The 17,221-nt window shown below is 57.3% G+C and overlaps 1 protein-coding gene across 2 annotated transcripts in view; it reads right to left on the reverse strand.

Annotated features, from left to right (window-relative positions):
* Positions 1-6,864, reverse strand: part of MAF1 (MAF1 homolog, negative regulator of RNA polymerase III) — a 165,074-nt gene extending 158,210 nt beyond the window's left edge. The window contains exons 1-2 of one of the 2 annotated variants that reach the window (XM_063921051.1): positions 6,757-6,864; positions 1,835-2,073 (exon numbers count right to left, since the gene is read on the reverse strand). The gene's annotated coding sequence lies outside the window, so the exon portion shown is untranslated. The remainder of the gene's footprint in view (positions 1-1,834; positions 2,074-6,756) is intronic. The other variant, XM_063921050.1, reaches the window with a different exon arrangement.
* Positions 6,865-17,221: the final 10,357 nt, after the last annotated feature.

The following is a 17,221-nucleotide window of genomic DNA, read 5'->3' on the forward strand; positions in this document are numbered from 1 at the left end:
AGGAGGACACAATGCTCTGTTCCTGCTCTTCTCTCTTACTGTATGATTACCATCACCTGTGCTGTACCCTAATACTGACCCAGTGCTCATACCTATGTCATACCTCCCAACATGACCCTCTCCAGGAGGACACAATGCTCTGCTCCTGCTCTTCCCTCATACTGTATAATTACCATCACCTGTGCTGTACCCTAATACTGACCCAGTGCTCATACCTATGTCATACCTCCCAACATGACCTCTCCAGGAGGACACAATTCTCTGCTCCTGCTCTTCCCTCTTACTGTATGATTACCATCACCTGTACTGTACCCTAATACTGACCCAGTGCTCATACCTATGTCAAACCTCCCAACATGACCTCTCCAGGAGGACACAATGCTCTGCTCCTGCTCTTCCCTCTTACTGTATGATTACCATCACCTGTACTGTACCCTAATACTGACCCAGTGCTCATACCTATGTCATACCTCCCAACATGACCTCTCCAGGAGGACACAATGCTCTGCTCCTGCTCTTCCCTCTTACTGTATGATTACCATCACCTGTGCTGTACCCCAATACTGACCCAGTGCTCATACCTATGTCATACCTCCCAACATGACCCTCCAGGAGGACACAATGCTCTGCTCCTGGACTTCCCTCTGTGGCGAGACACTTTCTCATCCATTAACCTGCTCAAAACAGGTGCCGGCAAACATAAATTAGGAGGACAGTTCAGGAACAGATCATTGTGCCCCTCCTGGAGAAGGTCATTGGGAGGAGACTAGGAGTTGCGTGGAAGACACTAATACAAATATTACTTATAACATTGGCAGTGTTCCAGAAATTACCCTACAACAAGGTCACCTGTCCCACAAGCACTGCCACCACACTGCAGCAACGTCACCTGTCCCACAAGCACTGCCATCACACTGCAGCAACGTCACCTGTCCCACAAGCACTGCCACCACACTGCAGCAACGTCATCTGTCTCACAAGCACTGCCATCACACTGCAGTAACGTCATCTGTCTCACAAGCACCGCCATCACACTGCAGTAACGTCATCTGTCTCACAAGCACCGCCATCACACTGCAATAACGTCACCTGTCCCACAAGCACCGCCACCACACTGCAATAACGTCACCTGTCCCACAAGCACCGCCATCACACTGCAATAACGTCACCTGTCCCACAAGCACTGTCATCACACTGCAGTAACGTCATCTGTCTCACAAGCACTGTCATCACACTGCAATAACGTCATCTGTCTCACAAGCACTGCCATCACACTGCAGTAACGTCACCTGTCCCACAAGCACCGCCATCACACTGCAATAACGTCACCTGTCCCACAAGCACTGTCATCACACTGCAGTAACGTCACCTGTCCCACAAGCACCGCCATCACACTGCAATAACGTCATCTGTACCACAAGCACTGCCACCACACTGCAGTAACGTCATCTGTACCACAAGCACTGCCACCACACTGCAGTAACTTCACCTGTCCCACAAGCACTGCCACCACACTGCAGTAACGTCACCTGTCCCACAAGCACTGCCATCACACTGCAGTAACGTCACCTGTCCCACAAGCACTGCCATCACACTGCAGTAACGTCACCTGTCCCACAAGCACTGCCATCACACTGCAGTAACGTCACCTGTCCCACAAGCACCGCCATCACACTGCAATAACGTCATCTGTACCACCAGTGTCTATCTTTACGGTTTATGAAGAAAGCGTACACAGGAGACGTCTTGTAGAGAATTGCAGCGTATTATTGGATAAGATGCACTCTGCGGGTGATATAAAGCGTTACAGCACGTGCAGCACTTGCGGTCTTACCTACAGACAGGGCGCTTCTGGTCGGCACAACACTTGGATACCAAGCACCCGTCGGCTCGTCTACACCGGACACGTATATAACCAGCGCTGGCGTTAGTAGTATCTCTGAGCTGCGTTTACTCTCTTCCCGGATTTCATCCCATAAAGACTCGACGTAGAACACGGGCGCCTTATCGTCCCCGACATCTCTGCGTCACTGCAACCAGAGCCAATGGCGGGCGCCAGAGCTCAGACCAACTCTGAAAGAACAGGACACCTTCCATTACTATTACCAGCATGCCCGTATACTCAGCACTGTACACATGGGGGCGCGGCATGTACCCAGCACTGTACACGGGGGGACGCGGCATATACCCAGCACTGTACACGGGGGGACGCGGCATATACCCAGCACTGTACACACGGGGACGCGGCATATACCCAGCACTGTACACAGGGGACGCGGCATACACCCAGCACCGTACACAGGGGACGCAGCATACACCCAGCACCGCACACAGGGGACGCGGCATATACCCAGCACTGTACACACGGGGACGCGGCATATACCCAGCACTGTACACACGGGGACGCGGCCTATACCCAGCACTGTACACAGGGGGACGCGGCATATACCCAGCACTGTACACAGGGGGACGCGGCATATACCCAGCACTGTACACACGGGGACGCGGCATATACCCAGCACTGTACACACGGGGACGCGGCATATACCCAGCACCGTACACAGGGGACGCGGCATAAACCCAGCACCGCACACAGGGGGACGCAGCATATACCCAGCACCGTACACAGGGGGGGGCGCGGCATATACCCAGCACCGTACACAGGGGGACGCAGCATATACCCAGCACCGTACACAGGGGGACGCAGCATATACCCAGCACCATACACAGGGGGACGCAGCATATACCCAGCACCATACACAGGGAGACGCAGCATATACCCAGCACCATACACAGGGGACAGGTATATACCCAGCACTGTACACAGGGGGACGCAGCATATACCCAGCACTGTACATAGGGGGACGCAGCACCGTACACAGGGGAATCAGCATATACCCAGCACTGTACATAGGGGAAAGGTATATACCCAGCACTGTACACAGGGGACAGGTATATACCCAGCACTGTACACAGGGGACAGGTATATACCCAGCACCGCACACAGGGGGACGCAGCATATACCCAGCACCGTACACAGGGGGACGCGGCATATACCCAGCACCGTACACAGGGGACGCAGCATATACCCAGCACCGTACACAGGGGGACGCAGCATATACCCAGCACTGTACACAGGGGAAGCGGCATATACCCAGGGGGACGCAGCATATACCCAGCACCGTACACAGGGGAAGCAGCATATACCCAGCACTGTACATAGGGGACAGGTATATACCCAGCACTGTACACAGGGGGACGCAGCATATACCCAGCACTGTACACAGGGGGACGCATCATATACCCAGGGGGACGCAGCATATACCCAGCACTATACACAGGGGGACGCAGCATATACCCAGCACCGTACACAGGGGGACGGAGCATATAACCAGCACGGTACAAAGGGGGACGGAGCATATACCCAGCACTGTACACAGGGGGACGGAGCATATACCCAGCACTGTACACAGGGGGATGCAGCATATACCCAGCACTGTACACAGGGGACGCAGCATATACCCAGTACTGTACATAGGGGACAGGTATATACCAAGCACTGTACACAGGGGACAGGTATATACCAAGCACTGTACACAGGGGACACGGCATATACCCAGCACTGTACACAGGGGAAGCGGCATATACCCCCAGGGGGACGCAGCATATACCCAGCACCGTACACAGAGGAAGCAGCATATACCCAGCACTGTACATAGGGGACAGGTATATACCCAGCACTGTACACAGGGGGACGCAGCATATACCCAGCACTGTACACAGGGGGACGCAGCATATACCCAGCACTGTACACAGGGGGACGCAGCATATACCCAGCACTGTACACAGGGGGACGCAGCATATACCCAGCACTGTACACAGGGGGACGCAGCATATACCCAGCACTGTACACAGGGGGACGCAGCATATACCCAGCACTGTACACAGGGGGACGCAGCATATACCCAGCACTGTACACGGGGACGCAGCATATACCTAGCACTGTACATAGGGGACAGGTAAATACCCAGCACTGTACACAGGGGACGCGGCATAAACCCAGCACCGCACACAGGGGGACGCAGCATATACCCAGCACCGTACACAGGGGGGGGCGCGGCATATACCCAGCACCGTACACAGGGGGACGCAGCATATACCCAGCACCGTACACAGGGGGACGCAGCATATACCCAGCACCATACACAGGGGGACGCAGCATATACCCAGCACCATACACAGGGAGACGCAGCATATACCCAGCACCATACACAGGGGACAGGTATATACCCAGCACTGTACACAGGGGGACGCAGCATATACCCAGCACTGTACATAGGGGGACGCAGCACCGTACACAGGGGAATCAGCATATACCCAGCACTGTACATAGGGGAAAGGTATATACCCAGCACTGTACACAGGGGACAGGTATATACCCAGCACTGTACACAGGGGACAGGTATATACCCAGCACCGCACACAGGGGGACGCAGCATATACCCAGCACCGTACACAGGGGGACGCGGCATATACCCAGCACTGTACACAGGGGACGCAGCATATACCCAGCACCGTACACAGGGGGACGCAGCATATACCCAGCACTGTACACAGGGGGACGCAGCATATACCCAGCACTGTACACAGGGGGACGCAGCATATACCCAGCACTGTACACAGGGGGACGGAGCATATACCCAGCACTGTACACAGGGGGACGGAGCATATACCCAGCACTGTACACAGGGGGACGGAGCATATACCCAGCACTGTACACAGGGGGACGGAGCATATACCCAGCACTGTACACAGGGGGACGGAGCATATACCCAGCACTGTACACAGGGGACGCAGCATATACCAAGCACTGTACAGAGGGGATACGGCATATACCCAGCACTGTACAGAGGGGAAGCGGCATATACCCAGGGGGACGCAGCATATACCCAGCACCGTACACAGGGGAAGCAGCATATACCCAGCACTGTACATAGGGGACAGGTATATACCCAGCACTGTACACAGGGGGACGCAGCATATACCCAGCACTGTACACAGGGGGACGCATCATATACCCAGGGGGACGCAGCATATACCCAGCACTATACACAGGGGGACGCAGCATATACCCAGCACTGTACACAGGGGGACGCAGCATATACCCAGCACTGTACACGGGGACGCAGCATATACCCAGCACCGTACACAGGGGGACGGAGCATATACCCAGCACGGTACAAAGGGGGACGGAGCATATACCCAGCACTGTACACAGGGGGACGGAGCATATACCCAGCACTGTACACAGGGGGATGCAGCATATACCCAGCACTGTACACAGGGGACGCAGCATATACCCAGTACTGTACATAGGGGACAGGTATATACCAAGCACTGTACACAGGGGACAGGTATATACCAAGCACTGTACACAGGGGACACGGCATATACCCAGCACTGTACACAGGGGAAGCGGCATATACCCCCAGGGGGACGCAGCATATACCCAGCACCGTACACAGAGGAAGCAGCATATACCCAGCACTGTACATAGGGGACAGGTATATACCCAGCACTGTACACAGGGGGACGCAGCATATACCCAGCACTGTACACAGGGGGACGCAGCATATACCCAGCACTGTACACAGGGGGACGCAGCATATACCCAGCACTGTACACAGGGGGACGCAGCATATACCCAGCACTGTACACAGGGGGACGCAGCATATACCCAGCACTGTACACAGGGGGACGCAGCATATACCCAGCACTGTACACGGGGACGCAGCATATACCCAGCACTGTACACGGGGACGCAGCATATACCTAGCACTGTACATAGGGGACAGGTATATACCCAGCACTGTACACAGGGGGACGCAGCATATACCCAGCACTGTACACAGGGGGACGCAGCATATACCCAGCACTGTACACGGGGACGCAGCATATACCTAGCACTGTACATAGGGGACAGGTATATACCCAGCACTGTACACAGGGGGACGCAGCATATACCTAGCACTGTACATAGGGGGACGCAGCATATACCCAGCACTGTACATAGGGGAAGCAGCATATACCCAGCACCGTACACAGGGGAAGCAGCATATACCCAGCACAGTACACAGGGGGACGCAGCATATACCCAGCAGGACGCAGCATATACCCAGCACTGTACACAGGGGGACGCAGCATATACCCAGCACTGTACACAGGGGGAAGCAGCATATACCCAGCACTGTACACAGGGGAAGCAGCATATACCCAGCACTGTACATAGGGGACAGGTATATACCCAGCACTGTACATAGGGGAAGCAGCATATACCCAGCACCGTACACAGGGGAAGCAGCATATACCCAGCACTGTACATAGGGGAAGCAGCATATACCCAGCACTGTACACAGGGGGACGCAGCATATACCCAGCACTGTACACAGGGGGACGCAGCATATACCCAGCACTGTACACAGGGGGACGCAGCATATACCCAGCACTGTACACAGGGGGACGCAGCATATACCCAGCACTGTACACAGGGGGACGCAGCATATACCCAGCACTGTACACAGGGGGACGCAGCATATACCCAGCACTGTACACAGGGGGACGGAGCATATACCCAGCACTGTACACAGGGGGACGCAGCATATACCTAGCACTGTACACAGGGGGACGCAGCATATACCCAGCACTGTACACAGGGGCAGGCGGGTGACAGGGTGATATAACGGGCAGATACTGTACCGGAGTGGGTGAGATATTTCCGTGATGATATCGGGGCCGCCACTGACGCTACTTCCGTTATAAACACTGCGTGCTGGGCGGGGCGGCTGCGTGACGTCATCATCCCCAGGCTGACAGGAAGCGAGCGCTGATTGGTGGAAACAGTTAGGGGGCGGGGCAGGAGTCAACTGCAACCTACACCCGTGCTATACTATATCTCTCCTGATCCCCTGCAACCTAACCTGACACCTGACCCCTCACACCCTAACCTCCCCACACCCTAACCTCCTCACACCCTGACCCCCTCACACCCTGACCTCCTCACACCCTGACCTCCTCACACCCTGACCCTAACCCTTACCTCCCCACACCCTAACCTCCTCACACCCTGACCCTAACCCTTACCTCCTCACACCCTGACCCCCTCACACCCTGACCTCCTCACACCCTGGCCCTGACCTCCTCACACCCTGACCTCCCCACACTCTAACCTCCTCACACCCTGACCCCCTCACACCCTGACCTCCTCACACCCTGGCCCTGACCTCCTCACACCCTGACCTCCCCACACTCTAACCTCCTCACACCCTGACCCCCTCACACCCTAACCTCCCCACACCCTAACCTCCTCACACCCTGACCCCCTCACACCCTGACCTCCTCACACCCTGACACCTGACCCCCTCACACCCTAACCCTGACCCCCTCACACCCTGATCCTAACCTCCCCACACCCTAACCTCCTCACACCCTGACCTCCTCACACCCTAACCTCCTCACACCCTGACCTCCCCACACCCTGACCCTGACCTCCTCACACTCTAACCCTGACCCCCTCACACCCTAACCCTGACCCCCTCACACCCTGATCCTAACCTCCCCACACCCTAACCTCCTCACACCCTGACCTCCTCACACCCTGGCCCTGACCTCCTCACACCCTGACCTCCCCACACTCTAACCTCCTCACACCCTGACCCCCTCACACCCTAACCTCCCCACACCCTAACCTCCTCACACCCTGACCCCCTCACACCCTGACCTCCTCACACCCTGACACCTGACCCCCTCACACCCTAACCCTGACCCCCTCACACCCTGATCCTAACCTCCCCACACCCTAACCTCCTCACACCCTGACCTCCTCACACCCTAACCTCCTCACACCCTGACCTCCCCACACCCTGACCCTGACCTCCTCACACTCTAACCCTGACCTCCCCACACCCTAACCTCCTCACACCCTGACCTCCTCACACCCTAACCTCCTCACACCCTGACCCTGACCTCCTCACACCCTTACTTCCTCACACCCTGACCTCCTCACACCCTAACCCTGACCTCCTCACACCCTGACCCCCTCACACCCTGACCCCCTCACACCCTAACCCTGACCTCCCCACACCCTAACCTCCTCACACCCTAACCCTGACCTCCTCACACCCTGACCCCCTCACACCCTAACCCTGACCTCCCCACACCCTAACCCTGACCTCCTCACACCCTGACCTCCTCACATCCTGACCCTAACCTCCTCACACCCTAACCTCCTCACACCCTGACCCTAACCCTTACCTCCCCACACCCTAACCCTTACCTCCCCACACCCTAACCTCCTCACATCCTGACCCTAACCTCCTCACACCCTGACCCTAACCTCCTCACACCCTAACCTCCTCACACCCTGACCCTAACCTCCTCACACCCTGACCTCCTCACACCCTAACCCTGACCTCCTCACACCCTGACCTCCTCACATCCTGACCCTAACCTCCTCACACCCTAACCTCCTCACACCCTGACCCTAACCCTTACCTCCCCACACCCTAACCTCCTCACATCCTGACCCTAACCTCCTCACACCAAGACCCTAACCTCCTCACACCCTAACCTCCTCACACCCTGACCCTAACCTACAGCGTACTACACTATATCTCTCCTGATCCCCTGCAACCTAACCTGACACCTGACCCCCTCACACTCTAACCCTGACCTCCTCACACCCTAACCTCCTCACACCCTGATCCTAACCCTAACCTCCTCACACTCTAACCTCCTCACACCCTGATCCTAACCCTAACCTCCTCACACTCTAACCTCCTCACACCCTGACCTCCTCACACTCTAACCTCCTCACACTCTAACCCTTAACTCCCCACACCCTGACCTCTTCACACTCTAACCTCCTCACACCCTGACCTCCTCACACTCTAACCTCCTCACACCCTGACCTCCTCACACTCTAACCTCCTCACACTCTAACCCTTACCTCCCCACACCCTAACCTCCTCACACCCTGACCCTGACCTCCTCACACCCTAACCTCCTCACACCCTGACCCTGACCTCCTCACACCCTAACCTCCTCACACCCTAACCTCCTCACACTCTAACCCTTACCTCCCCACACCCTAACCTCCTCACACCCTGACCTCCTCACACCCTGACCCTCTCACACCCTGACCCTCTCACACCCTGACCCTCTCACACCCTGACCTCCTCGCACCCTAACCTCCTCACACCCTGATCCTAACCCTAACCTCCTCACACTCTAACCTCCTCACACTCTAACCCTTACCTCCCCACACCCTAAACTCCTCACACTCTAACCTCCTCACACCCTGACCTCCTCACACTCTAACCCTTACCTCCCCACACCCTAACCTCCTCACACTCTAACCTCCTCACACCCTGACCTCCTCACACTCTAACCCTTACCTCCCCACACCCTAAACTCCTCACACCCTGACCTCCTCACACTCTAACCCTTACCTCCCCACACCCTAACCTCCTCACACCCTGACCTCTTCACACCCTGATCCTAACCCTCACCTCCTCACACCCTAACCTCCTCACACTCTAACCCTTACCTCCCCACACCCTAACCTCCTCACACCCTGACCCTGACCTCCTCACACCCTAACCTCCTCACACCCTGACCCTGACCTCCTCACACCCTAACCTCCTCACACCCTGACCTCCTCACACCCTTACCTCCTCACACCCTGACCTCCTCACACCCTTACCTCCTCACACCCTAACCTCCTCACACTCTAACCTCCTCACACCCTGACCTCCTCACACCCTGATCCTAACCCTCACCTCCTCACACCCTAGCCTCCTCACACTCTAACCCTTACCTCCCCACACCCTAACCTCCTCACACCCTGACCTCCTCACACCCTGACCCTCTCACACCCTGACCCTGACCTCCTCACACCCTGACCCTGACCTCCTCACACCCTAACCTCCTCACACCCTAACCTCCTCACACCCTGACCTCCTCACACCCTAACCTCCTCACACCCTAACCTCCTCACACCCTAACCTCCTCACACCCTGACCTCCTCACACTCTAACCTCCTCACACCCTGACCTCCTCACACCCTGATCCTAACCCTCACCTCCTCACACCCTAACCTCCTCACACTCTAACCCTTACCTCCCCACACCCTAACCTCCTCACACCCTGACCTCCTCACACCCTGACCCTCTCACACCCTGACCCTGACCTCCTCACACCCTAACCTCCTCACACCCTGACCTCCTCACACCCTAACCTCCTCACACCCTGACCTCCTCACACCCTAACCTCCTCACACCCTTACCTCCTCACACCCTGACCTCCTCACACCCTTACCTCCTCACACCCTGACCTCCTCACACCCTTACCTCCTCACACCCTAACCTCCTCACACCCTGACCTCCTCACACCCTAACCTCCTCACACCCTGGCCCTCACCTCCTCACACCCTAACCCTCACCTCCTCACACCCTAACCTCCTCACACCCTGACCTCCTCACACCCTGACCTCCTCACACCTGACCCCCTCACACTCTAACCCTGACCTCCTCACACCCTAACCTCCTCACACCCTGACCCTCTCACACCCTGACCTCCTCACACCCTAACCTCCTCACACCCTGACCTCCTCACACCCTGACCCTGACCTCCTCACACCCTAACCTCCTCACACCCTGACCCTGACCTCCTCACACCATTACCTCCACACACCCTGACCTCACACCCTAACCTCCTCACACCCTGACCTCCTCACACCCTAACCTCCTCACACCCTGACCCTCACCTCCTCACACCCTAACCCTCACCTCCTCACACCCTGACCTCCTCACACCCTGACCTCCTCACACCTGACCCCCTCACACTCTAACCCTGACCTCCTCACACCCTGACCCTCTCACACCCTGACCTCCTCACACCCTGACCCTGACCTCCTCACACCCTGACCTCCTCACACCCTGACCTCCTCACACCCTTACCTCCTCACACCCTTACCTCCTCACACCCTGACCTCCTCACACCCTAACCTCCTCACACCCTTACCTCCTCACACCCTGACCTCCTCACACCCTTACCTCCTCACACCCTAAACTCCTCACACCCTGACCTCCTCACACTCTAACCCTTACCTCCCCACACCCTAACCTCCTCACACTCTAACCTCCTCACACCCTGACCTCTTCACACCCTGATCCTAACCCTCACCTCCTCACACCCTAACCTCCTCACACTCTAACCCTTACCTCCCCACACCCTAACCTCCTCACACCCTGACCCTGACCTCCTCACACCCTAACCTCCTCACACCCTGACCCTGACCTCCTCACACCCTAACCTCCTCACACCCTGACCTCCTCACACCCTTACCTCCTCACACCCTGGCCTCCTCACACCCTTACCTCCTCACACCCTAACCTCCTCACACTCTAACCTCCTCACACCCTGACCTCCTCACACCCTGATCCTAACCCTCACCTCCTCACACCCTAGCCTCCTCACACTCTAACCCTTACCTCCCCACACCCTAACCTCCTCACACCCTGACCTCCTCACACCCTGACCCTCTCACACCCTGACCCTGACCTCCTCACACCCTAACCTCCTCACACCCTGACCCTGACCTCCTCACACCCTAACCTCCTCACACCCTAACCTCCTCACACCCTAACCTCCTCACACCCTGACCTCCTCACACCCTAACCCTGACCTCCTCACACCCTGACCTCCTCACATCCTGACCCTAACCTCCTCACACCCTAACCTCCTCACACCCTGACCCTAACCCTTACCTCCCCACACCCTAACCTCCTCACATCCTGACCCTAACCTCCTCACACCAAGACCCTAACCTCCTCACACCCTAACCTCCTCACACCCTGACCCTAACCTACAGCGTACTACACTATATCTCTCCTGATCCCCTGCAACCTAACCTGACACCTGACCCCCTCACACTCTAACCCTGACCTCCTCACACCCTAACCTCCTCACACCCTGATCCTAACCCTAACCTCCTCACACTCTAACCTCCTCACACCCTGATCCTAACCCTAACCTCCTCACACTCTAACCTCCTCACACCCTGACCTCCTCACACTCTAACCTCCTCACACTCTAACCCTTAACTCCCCACACCCTGACCTCTTCACACTCTAACCTCCTCACACCCTGACCTCCTCACACTCTAACCTCCTCACACCCTGACCTCCTCACACTCTAACCTCCTCACACTCTAACCCTTACCTCCCCACACCCTAACCTCCTCACACCCTGACCCTGACCTCCTCACACCCTAACCTCCTCACACCCTGACCCTGACCTCCTCACACCCTAACCTCCTCACACCCTAACCTCCTCACACTCTAACCCTTACCTCCCCACACCCTAACCTCCTCACACCCTGACCTCCTCACACCCTGACCCTCTCACACCCTGACCCTCTCACACCCTGACCCTCTCACACCCTGACCTCCTCACACCCTAACCTCCTCACACCCTGATCCTAACCCTAACCTCCTCACACTCTAACCTCCTCACACTCTAACCCTTACCTCCCCACACCCTAAACTCCTCACACTCTAACCTCCTCACACCCTGACCTCCTCACACTCTAACCCTTACCTCCCCACACCCTAACCTCCTCACACTCTAACCTCCTCACACCCTGACCTCCTCACACCCTGATCCTAACCCTCACCTCCTCACACCCTAACCTCCTCACACTCTAACCCTTACCTCCCCACACCCTAACCTCCTCACACCCTGACCCTGACCTCCTCACACCCTAACCTCCTCACACCCTGACCTCCTCACACTCTAACCCTTACCTCCCCACACCCTAACCTCCTCACACTCTAACCTCCTCACACCCTGACCTCTTCACACCCTGATCCTAACCCTCACCTCCTCACACCCTAACCTCCTCACACTCTAACCCTTACCTCCCCACACCCTAACCTCCTCACACCCTGACCCTGACCTCCTCACACCCTAACCTCCTCACACCCTGACCCTGACCTCCTCACACCCTAACCTCCTCACACCCTGACCTCCTCACACCCTTACCTCCTCACACCCTGACCTCCTCACACCCTTACCTCCTCACACCCTAACCTCCTCACACTCTAACCTCCTCACACCCTGACCTCCTCACACCCTGATCCTAACCCTCACCTCCTCACACCCTAGCCTCCTCACACTCTAACCCTTACCTCCCCACACCCTAACCTCCTCACACCCTGACCTCCTCACACCCTGACCCTCTCACACCCTGACCCTGACCTCCTCACACCCTAACCTCCTCACACCCTGACCCTGACCTCCTCACACCCTAACCTCCTCACACCCTAACCTCCTCACACCCTGACCTCCTCACACCCTAACCTCCTCACACCCTGACCTCCTCACACTCTAACCTCCTCACACCCTGACCTCCTCACACCCTGATCCTAACCCTCACCTCCTCACACCCTAACCTCCTCACACTCTAACCCTTACCTCCCCACACCCTAACCTCCTCACACCCTGACCTCCTCACACCCTGACCCTCTCACACCCTGACCCTGACCTCCTCACACCCTAACCTCCTCACACCCTGACCTCCTCACACCCTAACCTCCTCACACCCTGACCCTGACCTCCTCACACCCTAACCTCCTCACACCCTTACCTCCTCACACCCTGACCTCCTCACACCCTTACCTCCTCACACCCTGACCTCCTCACACCCTTACCTCCTCACACCCTAACCTCCTCACACCCTGACCTCCTCACACCCTAACCTCCTCACACCCTGGCCCTCACCTCCTCACACCCTAACCCTCACCTCCTCACACCCTAACCTCCTCACACCCTGACCTCCTCACACCTGACCCCCTCACACTCTAACCCTGACCTCCTCACACCCTAACCTCCTCACACCCTGACCCTCTCACACCCTGACCTCCTCACACCCTAACCTCCTCACACCCTGACCTCCTCACACCCTGACCCTGACCTCCTCACACCCTAACCTCCTCACACCCTGACCCTGACCTCCTCACACCCTGACCTCCTCACACCATTACCTCCTCACACCCTGACCTCACACCCTAACCTCCTCACACCCTGATCTCCTCACACCCTAACCTCCTCACACCCTGACCCTCACCTCCTCACACCCTAACCCTCACCTCCTCACACCCTGACCTCCTCACACCCTGACCTCCTCACACCTGACCCCCTCACACTCTAACCCTGACCTCCTCACACCCTGACCCTCTCACACCCTGACCTCCTCACACCCTAACCTCCTCACACCCTGACCCTGACCTCCTCACACCCTAACCTCCTCACACCCTGACCTCCTCACACCCTTACCTCCTCACACCCTTACCTCCTCACACCCTGACCTCCTCACACCCTAACCTCCTCACACCCTTACCTCCTCACACCCTGACCTCCTCACACCCTAAACTCCTCACACCCTGACCTCCTCACACTCTAACCCTTACCTCCCCACACCCTAACCTCCTCACACTCTAACCTCCTCACACCCTGACCTCTTCACACCCTGATCCTAACCCTCACACCCTAACCTCCTCACACTCTAACCCTTACCTCCCCACACCCTAACCTCCTCACACCCTGACCTCCTCACACCCTAACCTCCTCACACCCTGACCCTGACCTCCTCACACCCTAACCTCCTCACACCCTGACCTCCTCACACCCTTACCTCCTCACACCCTGACCTCCTCACACCCTTACCTCCTCACACCCTAACCTCCTCACACTCTAACCTCCTCACACCCTGACCTCCTCACACCCTGATCCTAACCCTCACCTCCTCACACCCTAGCCTCCTCACACTCTAACCCTTACCTCCCCACACCCTAACCTCCTCACACCCTGACCTCCTCACACCCTGACCCTCTCACACCCTGACCCTGACCTCCTCACACCCTAACCTCCTCACACCCTGACCCTGACCTCCTCACACCCTAACCTCCTCACACCCTAACCTCCTCACACCCTGACCTCCTCACACCCTAACCTCCTCACACCCTAACCTCCTCACACCCTAACCTCCTCACACTCTAACCTCCTCACACCCTGACCTCCTCACACCCTGATCCTAACCCTCACCTCCTCACACCCTAACCTCCTCACACTCTAACCCTTACCTCCCCACACCCTAACCTCCTCACACCCTGACCTCCTCACACCCTGACCCTCTCACACCCTGACCCTGACCTCCTCACACCCTAACCTCCTCACACCCTGACCTCCTCACACCCTAACCTCCTCACACCCTGACCTCCTCACACCCTAACCTCCTCACACCCTTACCTCCTCACACCCTGACCTCCTCACACCCTGACCTCCTCACACCCTTACCTCCTCACACCCTAACCTCCTCACACCCTGACCTCCTCACACCCTAACCTCCTCACACCCTGGCCCTCACCTCCTCACACCCTAACCCTCACCTCCTCACACCCTAACCTCCTCACACCCTAACCCTCACCTCCTCACACCCTAACCTCCTCACACCCTGACCTCCTCACACCCTGACCTCCTCACACCTGACCCCCTCACACTCTAACCCTGACCTCCTCACACCCTAACCTCCTCACACCCTGACCCTCTCACACCCTGACCTCCTCACACCCTAACCTCCTCACACCCTGACCTCCTCACACCCTGACCCTGACCTCCTCACACCCTAACCTCCTCACACCCTGACCCTGACCTCCTCACACCCTGACCTCCTCACACCATTACCTCCTCACACCCTGACCTCACACCCTAACCTCCTCACACCCTGACCTCCTCACACCCTAACCTCCTCACACCCTGACCCTCACCTCCTCACACCCTAACCCTCACCTCCTCACACCCTGACCTCCTCACACCCTGACCTCCTCACACCTGACCCCCTCACACTCTAACCCTGACCTCCTCACACCCTGACCCTCTCACACCCTGACCTCCTCACACCCTAACCTCCTCACACCCTGACCCTGACCTCCTCACACCCTAACCTCCTCACACCCTGACCTCCTCACACCCTTACCTCCTCACACCCTGACCTCCTCACACCCTGACCTCCTCACACCCTAACCTCCTCACACCCTTACCTCCTCACACCCTGACCTCCTCACACCCTTACCTCCTCACACCCTGACCTCCTCACACCTGACCCCCTCACACTCTAACCCTGACCTCCTCACACCCTGACCTCCTCACACCCTGACCCTCTCACACCCTGACCCTGACCTCCTCACACCCTAACCTCCTCACACCCTGACCTCCTCACACCCTGACCCTGACCTCCTCACACCCTAACCTCCTCACACCCTGACCTCCTCACACCCTGACCCTAACCTCCTCACACCCTGACCTCCTCACACCCTGACCCTGACCTCCTCACACCCTAACCTCCTCACATCCTTACCTCCCCACACCCTGACCTCCTCACACCCTGACCCTCACCTCCTCACACCCTAACCCTCACCTCCTCACACCCTCACCTCCTCACCTCCTCACACCCTAACCTCCTCACACCCTAACCTCCTCACACCCTGACCTCCTCACACCCTGACCTCCTCACACCCTAACCTCCTCACACCCTGACCCTCACCTCCTCACACCCTAACCTCCTCACACCCTGACCTCCTCACACCCTGACCTCCTCACACCCTGAACCTGACCTCCTCACACCCTGACCTCCTCACACCCTAACCTCCTCACACCCTTACCTCCCCACAACCTGACCTCCTCACACCCTTACCTCCTCACACCCTAACCTCCTCACACCCTGACCCTCACCTCCTCACACCCTAACCCTCACCTCCTCACACCCTAACCTCCTCACACCCTGACCTCCTCACACCCTAACCTCCTCACACCCTGACCTCCTCACACCCTTATCTCCTCACACCCTGACCCTCACCTCCTCACACCCTAACCTCCTCACACCCTGACCCTGACCCCCTCACACCCTGACCCTTACCTCCTCACACCCTGACCTCCTCACACCCTGACCTCCTCACACCCTAACCTCCTCACACCCTGACAACACACCCTGACCTCCCCACACCCTTACCTCCCCACACCCTGACCTCCTCACACCCTTACCTTCTCATACCGTAACCTCCTCACACCCTAACCTCCTCACACCCTAACCTCCTCACACCCTGAC

The sequence above is a fragment of the Pseudophryne corroboree genome, chromosome 5 (genome assembly GCF_028390025.1).
Source record: "Pseudophryne corroboree isolate aPseCor3 chromosome 5, aPseCor3.hap2, whole genome shotgun sequence".
Taxonomy (NCBI): domain Eukaryota; kingdom Metazoa; phylum Chordata; class Amphibia; order Anura; family Myobatrachidae; genus Pseudophryne; species Pseudophryne corroboree.